At 44.9% G+C, this 14,019-nt stretch overlaps 1 protein-coding gene across 2 annotated transcripts in view; it reads left to right on the top strand.

Annotated features, from left to right (window-relative positions):
- The first annotated feature begins 332 nt into the window (after positions 1-332).
- Positions 333-14,019, top strand: part of atxn1a (ataxin 1a) — a 244,077-nt gene continuing 230,390 nt past the window's right edge. For both annotated transcript variants that reach the window (XM_060942718.1, XM_060942717.1), the window contains exon 1: positions 333-484. The gene's annotated coding sequence lies outside the window, so the exon portion shown is untranslated. The remainder of the gene's footprint in view (positions 485-14,019) is intronic.

Genomic DNA, 14,019 nt, shown 5'->3' with positions numbered 1-14,019 from the left:
CAACAGGAACAAGGGCCTATAAATAAAAGTTGTAAATCTATGTACACTGACAGAAACAGCACTCAGTAGAGGACATGCTTGTACTGTCACAGACAAGAATTACTCTATTTAAAAAGACCGTAGATTAGTCTTTTACAACTCTGTCAAGTTTTTTTGTTTTTCTCAAATGGTGCCAAAATGGTAAAACACAGCCCTGTGTTATTTAAACACCCCAGCCTAGGCTAAGCTAACAGGGCTGGCCAAGTGCTCCATATTTGGGTTACACATTCACACACAAATACGCACGTACGCACACACGCCTCTACACACACACACACACACACACACACACGGGAGGTGGAGAGAGAGAGAGAGAGAGACTAGCTCGGCTGCAGCAGACGCCGTCGTGCTAGTGGAGGCGAAGCGGGCGCAGGGAGCAGGGAGCCCGGCAGCAGCAGCAGCAGCACGGACAGCCGCTCACTTCCGCTGCCCCATCCAGCGCACAGTAAGTCCGCTTTATGCCCAACACTGACTCACTGACTGACGCTTTAACTGCAGGGATGCGGGAGGAAATTTGGCCAGAACGCAAAAGGCGCATCAGATCACACACGCAACATAGTAGCAACTTAAAAAGCGCGTGCGCTACTTTGTCATTTGATCAAAGCAGCTCGATTTGAAGTAAACCAGCATTTGGGACTCGAGCCCATACTGTACTGTGATGAGAAAAAGTGTGAGAGGGAGATCAGAGCGCGCGCGACGCGGCAGTTTCGGAAGGAGGAAGCCGGGCAGGGAGCGCTCACGCCGGGTCTGAGTTTTAAAGCGAGAGCGCTGGAGAACTGCGCCACTCATCTCATCTCATACATACATACATATGCGCATGCGCACACACTACTCTACACTACTCTACTGTAACCTACTTTTACAACGTCAGTGCTTCGACGTGGCTTTTTTTTTTTTTTGGCTGCACTTTCTGTCTGTGCGTAAATCGCGGAAGTTGTAAGAGGCGCTGATCTCTCACAGGAACAGCTCACGCACGCGCACACCACGATCACCAGTCACCTTCCCAGTCCATCATGCTTTAAGACGTCTTCATGTGTGCACTCTTTTTTTCAAGTGTGTGTGTGTGGTGTAGCTTCATTGAGGTTTGTTCCTGTGGTGCACATCGGGTCCAGTTATATAACGGGCTGCTGGGATCCCTGATCCCACTGACAGGCTCACACACACTCACTTTGTTTACATTTACATAACTCGTACCATGTGCATTACATAAATGCATGCATTCTAAAGGTTATTGCAGATATATAAAATATAATGGCCCCGTGGCCGGCGAGGGCCTTTCTGTGCGGAGTTTGCATGTTCTCCCTGTGTCCGCGTGGGTTTCCTCCGGGTGCTCCGGTTTCCCCCACAGTCCAAAGACATGCAGGTTAGGTTAACTGGTGACTCTAATGCCCCTTTTCCACCAAAGCAGTTCCAGGGCTGGTTCGGGGCCAGTGCTTAGTTTGGAACCGGGTTTTCTGTTTCCACTGACAAAGAACTGGCTCTGGGGCCAGAAAAACCAGTTCCAGGCTAGCACCAAGCCCATGTTTACATTAGACCGTATCAGCGGATCATCAGATTAACGTTTTTAAAACGATTAGTGTGCACACAGCAACACCAATACACGATTTGCGTGCACACAGCAACGCCAATACACGGATACGCTCGGCTCCGCAGGCATCCTGCGCTCCAAATCACTCCGCCCTGAACAGCGAGTGCCCTCTGGAGGGTGCGCACTCCGGCCCTGCTCAGCTCACAGAGCGCACGAGTGAAGTGCACAAGCCACGATTCGGGACTGAGCCGCTGTGTGTGAGATCCCAGCGCATATCACTTACTACTTGCAAGTGGAAGGATGGCAAGCCTAAAGACGATCATAACTACACAATGGGCAGTATTTGCATCAGTATTTGCAGTATTTTCATACTTTTATACTCTTTAATGAAAGGTGATACAAGGCGGAAGTCTGCGCCGTTTTTCAGCAGTCGCGTCACATGACCAACGCCAGCGAATCAGGAAGGTGGATGTCACAGTGACGTTGTCCAATGAGACGCCAGCTAGAGCTCAGCACAGCATATCCGCGTATTCTGAATGTTTACACAGCACCGGAGCTGACACGATCTGGATTGAATACGTGGACGCTGGCGGATTCCCGTTTCCCGGCGTTTCCAGGCGGTTTAATGTAAACGGACAGTGCATCCGCGAAGAAAACGAGACAGATACGGTCTAATGTAAACGTAGCCCAACTCTCTGCTGGGCCAGAGGAAAGAACCGCTTACGTCAGCGGGGGGCGGAGTTGTTAAGACCAACAACAATAACAAGACCGCAAAAGGTCGCCATTTTTAAGCGACGAGAAGCAGCAGCTGTACAAACGCGAAGTCAGCCATTATTATTATTGTTGTTGTTGTTGCTGCTGCTTCTTCCGTGTTGTTTTTGCTTCAATATTCGCGCCAAGGTTTAAGCAAACGTAGCGACGTAACTGACGTATGCAGCGACGTAATGACGTATACAGCGACGTAATGACGTGGTACCGCGAGCTATGGAAAAGCAAACTGGTTCTCAGCTGTCTCGCAAGTTGAACGCGTTGTGAACCAGCACCAGCACTGGCCCCGAACCAGCCCTGGAACTGATTTGGTGGAAAAGGGGTATAAATTGAGCGTAGGTGTGAATGTTGAATGTAAGTGTGAATGGTTGTCTGTGTCTATGTGTCGGCCCTGTGATGACCTGGCGACTTGTCCAGGGTGTACCCCGCCTTTCGCCCGTAGTCAGCTGGGATAGGCTCCAGCTTGCCTGCGACCCCTGTAGAACAAGATAAAGCGGCTAGAGATAATGAGATGAGATAAAATATAATGCATTTTCATCCAAGTGCGTTATGATGAGGGGTTTTAAATCTGGCAACAAGAGGAGGAGAGAGCAGAGGGAGATAAGGAGAGGCAAGGACAGCTACTGGAAGGCGCCTTAAGGGGAGCAACACCGGAGAGGTATGGAGAGGCCTGAAAACCATCTCTGGCCACACAAAGGACAGTGGGAGAGGCCCTGTATCTAGGGGCCAGGACTGGGCAAATGAGTTGAATCTCTTTTTCAACAGATTTGACTGTGCCACCCCACCCCACCCTCCCCCACTCACTATAGTCCTGACCTGTCTGTGATATCACTCCACCACCACCCCTCTCCCCTCATAATACCTCTGACACCAACAGCTCCTTCCTCACACCACATCACCCCCCTCTGCTCCCTGCCAGACCAATCCACACACTCCACCCCTGACCTCACTCTACAGGACTCGCACCTCGGCTACACCCCTCGCCTCTCCATAACAGCTGATCAGGTGTTGAAGGAGTTGAGGAGGATCAAGACAAGGAAAGCTGCTGGCCCGGATGGTATCAAATCCAGACTGCTTAAGGACTGTGCAGATCAGCTCTGTGGGATACTTCTGTACATTTTCAACCTGAGCCTCAGTCTGGAGAGAGTTCCACTTCTGTGGAAAACATCATGTGTGGTTCCAGTTCCCAAGACTGCGCACCCCAGGGAGCTCAACCACTTTAGGCCAGTAGCTTTAATGTCTCACCTGATGATCATGGAGAGGATTGTTCTCTCCCACCTCCGACACCTGGTGAACAGTGAGATGGACCCCATGCAGTTCACATATCGACCGGGCATTGGTGTGGATGACGCTGTCATTTACCTGCTACACCTGTCACTTTTACACCTGGAGGGCACTGGGAGCACTGTGAGAGTCATGTTCTTTGACTTCTCCAGTGCTTTCAACACAATCCAGCCATCACTGCTTAGGGGGAAGCTGGAGGGAGCTGGTGTTGACTGCCACCTGGCTGCATGGATCATCGACTACCTCATTAACAGACCGCAGTATGTGAGGCTCCGCGACTGTGTCTGATGTGGTAGTCTGCAGCACAGGGGCTCCACAGGGTACAGTGCTCTCTCCTTTCCTCTTTACACTTTACACATCTGACTTCAGGTACAACACGGACAGCTGCCACCTCCAGAAGTTCTCAGATGATACGGCCATCATTGGATGTGTATCAGAAGGGGACGATTTGGAGTACAGAGAGGTCATCACCAACTTTGTTGCCTGGTGCGAACTGAACCACCTGCGCATCAACGCCAGCAAGATAAAGGAGGTGGTGATCGATTTCAGAAGGACGGCTCCTTGGATTGCACCAGTGAACATCCAGGGTTTGGACATTGAGATCGTGGAGGAGTACAGATACCTGGGTGTTCACCTCAACAACAAACTGGACTGGACTAACAACACAGATGTCCTGTACAAGAAGGGCCAAAGTCGTCTCCACCTGTTGAGAAGACTGAGGTCTTTTGGTGTGTGCAGGACACTGCTTAGGACTTTTTATGACTCTGTGGTGGCATCAGCGATTTTCTCCGCTGTGGTCTGCTGGGGCTGTGGAAGTTCAGAGAGGGACAGGAAGAAACTTAATAAACTGGTCAGAAGGGCTGGCTCAGTCTTGGACTGTCCTCTGGACTCCATTGAGGAGGTGGGTGAGAGGAGGATGTAAAGCTGGGCATACACTGTGCGATTTTTTTCAATTGCGGTATTCAGCTGCTGCTCACACTGTACGAGTGAATCGCAGGGGTAAACAGCACGCAGCTTACGATTCCTGTTCTCACACTATACGATCCGATGCTCAGATGCGATGCTCGGATCCGATGCTCAGGATTTCAAACAGGTTTGATTTTCATCCAATCGATCAGGAGGAGGTCGTGAGGTGTTAATCGCTTGTCGTTACCCCATGTGTACTACACGATCCGAGACGCACGATTGAGCCAAAACTCGGCCCAATCTCCAAAATAGTCGCACGAGTGAAAATCGTGTCAAAATCGGGCCAAAAATCGCACAGTGTATGCCCAGCTTTAGCCAAGCTGACATCAATCATGGATAACCCCTCTCACCCCCTACATGAGGCTGTGGGGGCTTTAAGCAGCTCGTTTAGTAGTAGACTGCTACACCCACGGTGTAAGAAGGAGAGGCACCGCAGGTCATTCATACCTACTGCTGTCAGACTGTAGAACACCCACAACTTGTAATGTAGCACCGATAACCTGTTTGTCATTATATTTGCACTACTTCACCACTACTGCCTCTGCCATCTCTCATCGATGCAATTATTATGTGCAATAATATAGGCCTTAAACTATTTTTATACATATATACAGAGTCTACCTGTAATATGCAATTTTTCCGAGCCTCTCAATAAGGCAGTATTTCTATACTTTTTCACGGTAGATAATGCAAATAGCTCTCTGTATTTAACCATTCGTTTGTCTAATTTTTATTTCAGTTTTATTTGTTATCTGTATGACATTTTCTTGCTACTGTAACACGTGAATTTCCCCGATGTGGGATGAATAAAGTGAATCTAATCTAATCTAATCTAATCTAATGACGCACAAGCATAAGTTTTGCCAGCTAGAACAAAACAAACAAAAAAACATATATATCTCCAGAGACTCATGCCTTGGGGGCGGCACGGCACAGTAGTGTAGTGGTTAGCACTGTCGCCTTACAGAAAGAAGGTTCTGGGTTTGAGCCCAGCAGCCAGTGAGGGCCTCCTCCAGGTGCTCCGGTTTCCCCTACAGTCCAAAGACATGCAGGTTAGGTTAATTGGTGGCTCTAAATTGACCGTGAATGTGAATGGTTGTTTGTGTCTGTGTCTGTCTGCGATGACCTGGCGACTTGTCCAGGGTGTACCCCGCCTCTCGCCCATAGTCAGCTGGGATAGGCTTCAGCCTGTAGCTAACAGGATAAGCAGCTACAGATAATGGATGGATGCATTTTCATCCAAACAGTTCATATGTGCATTATGACGCACACGCATGAGCTGCACATAAATTTTGCCAACTAGAACAACAACAAAAAAAATCTCCAGAGACTCTTGCCTTGGGGGCGGCACAGTAGTGTAGTGTAGTGGTTAGCACTGTCGCCTTACAGAAAGAAGGTTCTGCGTTCGAGCCCAGCAGCCGGCGAGGGCCTTTCTGTATGGAGTTTGCATGTTGTCTGTGTGGGTTTCCTCTGGTTTCCCCTACAGTCCAAAGACATGCAGATTAGGTTAATTGGTGACTCTAAATTGACCATAGGTGTGAATGGTTGTTTGTGTCTATGTGTCCATCTGCAGTGACCTGGCGACTTGTCCAGGGTGTACCCCGCCTTTCGCCCGTAGTCAGCTGGGATAGGCTTCATTCTGTAGCTAACAGGATAAGCAGCTACAGATAATGGATGGATGCATTTTCATCCAACAGTTCATATGTGCGTTATGACGCACACGCATGAGCTGCACATAAATTTTGCCAACTAGAACCAAAAAAAAAATCTCCAGAGACTCGTGCCTTGGGGGTGGCACGTTGGTGTAGTGGTTAGCACTGTTGCCTCACAGAAAGAAGGTTCTGGGTTCGAGCCCAGCAGCTGGCGAGGGCCTTTCTGTATGGAGTCTGCATGTTCTCTGCGTGTCTGTGTGGGTTTCATCCAGGTGCTCTGGTTTCCCCCAAAGACATGCAGATTAGGTTAATTGGTGGCTCTAAATTGACTGTAGGTGTGAATGGTTGTTTGTGTCTATGGCTACATCCACACGACAACGGCAACGAGATTTTATTAAAAAAAATATTGCGTCCACATGGGCAATGGATCAGTAAAATATCAGGTACATATGGCAACGCAACGCTTGCTGAAAACGATGCAATACACATGCCACACCTCTACGTGCGCTGTAAGACGGTCCCATCGGAGACACCAGAACAATAGAAGAAGTAGGACGCATGCGCATAAACCCCTTCTTCTACCCGGCGTGAAGTACTCACAGGAACAAACACACAACAACAACAAGAAGATGGCTGCGACTACGCGAGGAAATCGCGCCTTCTGTGTGTACAAATTAGTTTTATTAGTGTGCATAGTTTTATATAACTTAATTTTCTTATTGTGTGTGAACATTTTGAAAATCATTTTTATATAATTTATATAACTTTTTATATTGTGTGTGAACATTTTGAAAAGCAGTCTTATCCAATAAAAAAAAAAGAAATTCAAGAAATGGTTCAGTTACTTGTTTATTTAAAAGAAAAGCTGTATACAAAAGTGAATGCAATGCAGTGGTTCATACAAAACAGCAAGAGTGCTGCTTGTTCTAGTCATGTGGTTGTGACGTCATCGTAAACAAATCCGTTCTACTCATCCAGACGACTTCGCAACGGTGCCGTTGCCAGATTTGTCCACTCTGGAACCCGTTCTCAAAAAATATCGTTTTGGGGCACCCAAAACGCCGGTGCCGTGTGGACGCCAGGCCGAAACAATAAACAATTTTATCAGTGTCACCTGAATCCGTTGCTGTGTGGACAGGGCCTATGTGTCTATCTGCGATAACCTGGCGACTTGTCCAGGGTGTTCCTCGCCTCTCACCCATAGTCAGCTGGGACAGGCTCCAGCTTGCCTGTGACCCTGTAGAACAGGATAAGCAGCTACAGATAATGGATGGATGGATGGACTCCTGCCTTGGACCATCTATAGCAACCAGCAGGAACTGCTGCTAATACAGACATCATATTTAATGCACCAGTTTGTAAGTCACCCCCCTATCAGCTTTTGTAATATCTATCGATCGCTATATCATGACTCGTGACCAATCAGTCGTCGCCATGATCACTGCCGAACCTGATCCGAGCTTGAGGTGAACCATGTTTGCTTGACTTGCAGCAGTAGGGTGGCTGGTTCCTTTCTGCACACTCTCACACAGGCAATTTAGAGTAGCCAGTTAACCTAACTGCATGTCTTTGGACTGTGGGGGAGACCAGAGCACCTGGAGGAAACCCATGCAGACAACATGCAAACTTCACACAGAAAGGCCCCCATCGGCCATGAGGTTCGAACCTGGAACCTTCTTGCTGTCAGGTGACAGCGCTAACCACTACACCACTGTGCTGCTCGACTAAGCAGTAATTATTGTTTATTTATTATAATTATGCTACTCTAAAGCGTTCCCCAGGCTGTCCATTTGGGGAGACCCTTACCCTTAACTTAAGTTCATGAGGGCAAGTGACAAGCCCCTGGTGTTGCTTTGAGGGCTGCTAAATCTTTTCACGGGAAGGGTGTTGGTGCACGCTCGTAAAGGTGCTGGAACTTTCTGGATGATGTCATCGAATAATTTGTATGTTGTTGAATTGATTGTGATTATTTGGTACGTGAAGGAGGAAGAAGGTGCTGAAGATACATGGATAGATAAAAAATAATAGATTTTTTGACTCATTACTTAGAGAAAGAAGATGTTCTTGGTCATGGCATGACAAACTAAGGCATTACGTATTTAGAAAGTAGACTCAAGCCAAATATTCTACTCACTATTTGTAATCATATTTAAGAAGAGGGTTTGAAATGAAGAATATGGATGCATGGGTGATCAGTGACTGATTGTTGGGACCAATAGTGATCAGTGATTTGTCGTTGGGAACAATATTTGTCTTTTTTGGGTGTGTAATGACTGATTCGGTAACAACCGACTGAGTTGTGTTGGCTGATTAGTAAACCAAGCTAACTGTACTAGATCCATACACTAACGAGAGGCACCAGTGATCTCTGCTACTTCCTACCAGTGTTGTAGTCAAGTCACTAAACCTCGACTCCAAGTCCAGTCTCGAGTCCCCAGTGTTCAAGTCCAAGTCAAATCCACTACTGATCCGAGTCGAGTCCGAGAACAAGACTACAACCGCACCATTTGATGGTGGCTGTTTCAGCGCCATTAATATTAGTTTGTTCCTGAATGTGACGTATGAACAGGCAAATGTGCTTCTCTTTGTCAGGGAGTACAAAGTATTCTGTTAGAGATGGTTGGGAGACGGATGTAAGTGCAGAAGGTGTGTTTATTAATACAAGTGAAGACAGGTAAAACGATCCAGAATGGCAGGCAAAATTGTAAAATGATGAAACAGGCAATAGGTTGAGCGAGGCACAAACAGGCTATCAAAGACGAGAAACAGGAAATCATGGATCAGGAAACCAAACAAGGAAATAAGGCTCGGTAATGTGTCATCAACGCAACTTAATACTTTGCAAAGTAAGTGTGTTTTCACAGTTTTTATATCGGTGCGCTGATTGCGCCTTAATCCTGTGCAGGTGCGAGTCATTTATGGCGCGTGCGCGAGAGTCCGCTTGGTGTGCGCGCTGTCCGGAGCGTGCCCGAGAGTCTATCTAATGCACGCACCAAGGCCATTATTAAAAAAATATTCTGTTTCCGGTCCACCGGCCGGGTGAGTGCCGTTTGTGTGGTTGAATTTTTTTTTTTAACGCCGGTTTTTTGACATTTTTTTCGGGTTCGTAAATCTAAAATCGAACTTGACATTTCCGCATTCCTAGGGCTTTCCACTAAGGCTCATACTAGCCAGCCATGACAAATAAGTAGCCAGCCGGGGGGAGTAAACACAAAATAAACTCCTGTGCACGCAGTTCCCAGGATTAAATGTATTTTCCACAGACCATTTATTTATTCACTTTACTCAAATACAAAGTAAAATGGCAGTAAATCTTCTTTCTTTTCTTGCGTATTGCATCATGAGGCGTTCCTGGCTTGTAAATCTCTTATTTTCGGTGCATGACACATTCACGCAGCTGAGCATGCTATGAATTAACAACGACAACGGTCTGCAGTGGGGCTACACAATTAAACACTCAGCGAACATTTCTCCATTTGTGTATGAAAATACACTCCGACCACTCAGTTTGGTTTCATTTACAACCAACGGTGTCTTTTGATGCCAGCACGTAATTGAACGAGAGAAGACTGGTTTACCGGAGACAAAATAAGCGTCATCTCTGCTTCTGTTCCCTCCGACACACTACTGCCTCCGCCGAGTGCGCGCGCACTTTGAACTGAATCAGCTCTGCGCATGCGCCATGCGGCACAAAAAAATGTCAGCCACCATGAAGGAAGGAGATCCGGAGTTTTCAAACATTTGCTTAAGTGTGAAATCGCAAAATGGTATTCTAGCGAGCAACAAAATAGTAAAGATTCAGAAAAACAAATCATTCAGTGATGATTTTAATAGTGTAATTTCATCCGAACTAGGCCTAACGGTCGATTTAGAACTACAAAAAGTCCGTGTGTCGGACATTTTAAGTACCTTTGTAAAAGTTTTGCAAATGTTGCAGTCAGCATTTAATATGCTAACTTAAAGTTTTTGTACAAGTTTCAGTTGATTAAACCATCATATTTTATTAAATGTGTCTGCTTTTGTAATAAAGTACTGAAAGAAAAAGCAAATACAGCATTGCAATTTCTTATCCATCCATATAGTAAAAAAAAAAAAAAAAATCCCTCCCTCCCGACTGAAAATTTTTTTGCTCACCCGGTGGACAGGAAACGGATTTTTTTTAAAGGATGGCCTAAGGCGCACAGGTGTGACACTCTTGCACGAAATTAGTACAAAATTTAATGTAGCTATAAATATCTTATGTCAAATTATTATGGCATGTTATAAAAAATAAAGAAAAAATCAGAGTCCTCGTCTCTAATTTACGAGTCCGAATGCACAAGTCCAAGTCCGAGTCATCAGTGCTAAAGTCCAAGTCAAGTCAAATTAGGGTACAACTTGAGTACTACAAGTCTGCTTCCTACTAAGCTTTGTTTTTCTTCCCAGTGATTCTATACAAATTTAATGAAAGGTTATACAGGATATGACAGGATAAGATGGAAGGTTTTATTCCATTTGGTATGTTAAACAGTAGATGGGAACTAATTGCAGGTAGGAACTGAAGTTGTGAGTGCAGAACTGAAGAAGTGTCAGACAACATGCCATAGGATTGGTCTGAGGGATCATTCATGCTAATTGTTTGGATTTGTTGCATCTTGCCTAATTTGCACAGAACTGAGAAAATCTTTAGTTAATTGTCGTTTGTTGCTTGCCACTGTTGCTGAAATTTCAGTTGAATGGCCCTTTGTAGCTTTGTTGGCTTCTCTTTCAGAAAACCGTTTTAAAAGCCTTTTTAGAAGAATAGGATGCACTGATTAAATACTAAGTACACTGGACTGGTATCAGATCAGATTTTGTAGTTCAATCCACTTATTTATTCTATGCCTGCTGTGAACACGGCTGACTGTTTACATTTTTAATGCAAAAGCCTGTGAGCTAAGTTAGTCAGGACTCCACTTTTTAACTAACAAAAAATGGTGTAGTGGTTAGCACTGTCGCCTCACAGCAAGAAGATTCTGGGTTCAAACCTTCAACCAAGGCCTTTCAGCGTGGAGTTTGCATATTCTCCTCATGCGTGTGTGGGTTTCCTCCCACAGTCCAAAGACATGTGGATTAGGTCAATTAGTTACTCTGAGGCTACATCCACACGACAACGGCAACGAGATGTTATTTAAAAAAATATCGCGTCCAAATGGGCAACGATCAGTAAAATATCAGGTCCATATGGCAACGCAACGCTTGTTGAAAACGATGTAATACACATGCCACACCTCTAGGGGCACTGTAAGACGGTCCCTTCGGAGACACCAGAACAATAGAAGAAGTAAGGACGCATGCGCATAAACTATTATGCGCGAGACTTCATATTAGCCACAAAGTCAGAAAAATCTGTTCGTAAAATTACATTATAATGACCAAATACAATGAAAAGTATTTTTCCAGTCTCACCTGTGAAAGGTAATCCCATGTGATCTCGTTTGGACGGCAAACCTGTTGGTACAGTTAAACGCAGCACATGAATGAGGCATCTTTATTCTCCGCTTTGACCCATCCAATATGGCGGCGAGGATGACATATGATTCTACGCGGAAGGCGGCGTCTTTAATGGTCCGGAATAAATTGAATGCTACACGTTGATGGATTAATTTGTTCTTCTACGCCCTTTTTGAGGAATGTATTGTAGGACTTAAACCAACATCTGAAGAGGTGAGATCGCTCCTTTTTTTTCCCTATTTTTGCTGGCAGGATTGACTCTGCCTTAAGGGCTATTTTCTCTCTCTCTCTCTCTCTCTCTCTCTCTCTCTCTCTCTCTCTCTCTCTCTCACACTTTGCACCATTACACAATAAATATTCACAGTGAAAATATTTTGTAAGCGCGTTTCATGAACCAAGTTATAGGATTTGTTGACAACTCGCATCGAGTTCGTTACACTTCTACCCGGTGTGAAGCACTCACAGTCATGTGGTTGTGACGTTATCGTAAACAAATCCGTTCTACTCATCCAGACGACTTCGCAACGGCAGCGTTGCCAGATCTTTCCACTCTGGAACCCGTTCTCAAAAGATTGCGTTTTGGGGCACCCAAAACGCCGGTGCCGTGTGGACGCCAGGCCTACACGATAAGCAATTGTATCGGATTCACCTGAATCCATTGCTGTGTGGACAGGGCCTGAATTGCCCATCAGTGTGAGTGTGAATGGTTGTTCTTCTCCGTGTCGCCCTGTGATAGATTGGTGACCTGCCCAGGGTGAGCCCCGCCTCTCACCCGAAGTCAGCTGGGATTGGCTCCAGCTTCCTCCATGACCCTGATGGATAAATGGTATAGCTAATGGATGGATTTTATGGTGACATGATATTTAGGCCTGAAATAACACTCCACTTTAGTTGTACCATTGTGATTTGACTAGACTGTAAGGATCCACATGACATTAGAGGCTAATGTTATTGTTTCCTGGCTGTGTGTCCATGGTGACCGTCAAAAATCAGAGGACGTGCCAAAGAGAGGCATAGCATTCTGCTGAAAGACTTGTGTATCTTGCATGATATGACCTGGGATGTGAACTAACAAGGTTAAAAAAAGATTAGATTGGATTTTGGGTTGTGTTTAAGCTCATCATTAGCTGAGTGTCAAATAATGGCAATTCACAAAACACACACACACACACACACACACACACACACACACACACACACACACTTTAGACAATTTCAGTTATTAAAATGGCATAAAATGATCACAGTTAAACTAGTATTGGATATCTGCTGATTCTCAGAGGTCTGATAATGGTATTGCATTAGAAATGGACAAAAAAACAACAACCCACAAACAAACAAAACAAAACTTGATTGGTAGACCTACTGTGTAGTTGTGGCTGATCTTATCCATTTCCTTTTTTTTTTCCTACAATGCACAAGTGCATTCACATGATCCAAAAAAAAAAAAAAATTCTGGTCAGAGTAATGTTGCTTAAATTTTTTTATCCATACAGTATTGTGCAAAAGTCTTAGGCCCCCTGTTTTGTTTTTTTCATACAAACTTTGTTATAGATTTCTATTTTATGACTTCTACATTATCGAGTCAGTACAAAACATTTTAGAGTTCCAAACGTTTGTTTTCCAGCACAAAATTAAATGTTACAGAAAAAAAAATGTTTGTATCTGACCAGCATATGACGTAAGAGAGCACTTTTCAGATTAAAAAAGAAAACATAATGAAGGCTGCTGGGTTTTGTTGCAAAGTGAAGAAGCGAGTCTGACAGTCAAAGTGTCCAGAAGAACTGGGGCTGGTTCTGTAAGATGCTCAGTAAAACCTACAGCTCAGTTCCTTATCAAACTGCACTCACTGTACCTGAAACTACTATTTATTTATTTATTTATTTATTTATTTTTAAAGTGAAGGGTCGTCTCACACCAAATATCGAATTTGTTTCATTTATTATGGCTTACTACTGTTTATAGTATATATTTTTTTAAATGTTGAAACATTTAATTTCATTATTTTTAAGACATTTGTGGTCTACAGCATTTCTATACTTTTGCACAGTACTCTGTGTGTATGTGCATATATATATATATATATATATATATATATATATATATATATATATACACACACACTGTGTGTGTGTGTGTGTGTGTGTGTATCTCATCTCATCTCATTATCTGTAGCCGCTTTATCCTTCTACAGGGTCGCAGGCAAGCTGGAGCCTATCCCAGCTGACTACAGGCGAAAGGCGGGGTACACCCTGGACAAGTCGCCAGATCATCACAGGGCTGACACATAGACACAGACAACCATTCACA

This window comes from Neoarius graeffei, chromosome 16 (genome assembly GCF_027579695.1).
Source record: "Neoarius graeffei isolate fNeoGra1 chromosome 16, fNeoGra1.pri, whole genome shotgun sequence".
Lineage (NCBI taxonomy): Eukaryota > Metazoa > Chordata > Actinopteri > Siluriformes > Ariidae > Neoarius > Neoarius graeffei.
The sequence above is the reverse complement of the archived record's forward strand: the minus strand, read 5'-3'. Positions and strand labels throughout refer to the sequence as shown.